Genomic DNA, 402 nt, shown 5'->3' with positions numbered 1-402 from the left:
GGCGGGGCGGGGGGACCCGCAGCCGCCTCCACTCACCAGCGCGCCGGGCTCGGGGGTTGTTTGGCGGAGATGGACTCTGTGTTGTCTGGCGGCGCTGGGCTCGGAGCTCGCGAGGGGAGGGGGCATATCCGTGGGCCGTCAAATCCCCCCCCCACCACCACCAGCACTGGGGCATCGCGGCCAGCCCGTGGAGCCGGGAGTGGGACGAAGTGCGGACATCAGCATCGCTCCTGGTTTTTCAGGACGGGATGTGGGGGGGGGTAGTAGCGTCTGATTCTTTTTTTAAGGAGAAATCCTGCAAAATCCAGGCAGATCCGGCTGGTCTCTCTCTCTCTCTCTCTCTACCCCGAGCGGGGGGTGGGGGAAGGAAGAGGGAGGGTGCGGGGCCAGCAGCACCCGCGG

Source organism: Gavialis gangeticus, unplaced genomic scaffold (assembly GCF_001723915.1).
Source record: "Gavialis gangeticus isolate Ggan-Ray unplaced genomic scaffold, GavGan_comp1, whole genome shotgun sequence".
NCBI classification, from domain to species: domain Eukaryota; kingdom Metazoa; phylum Chordata; order Crocodylia; family Gavialidae; genus Gavialis; species Gavialis gangeticus.
This window is presented reverse-complemented; position numbering follows the sequence as displayed.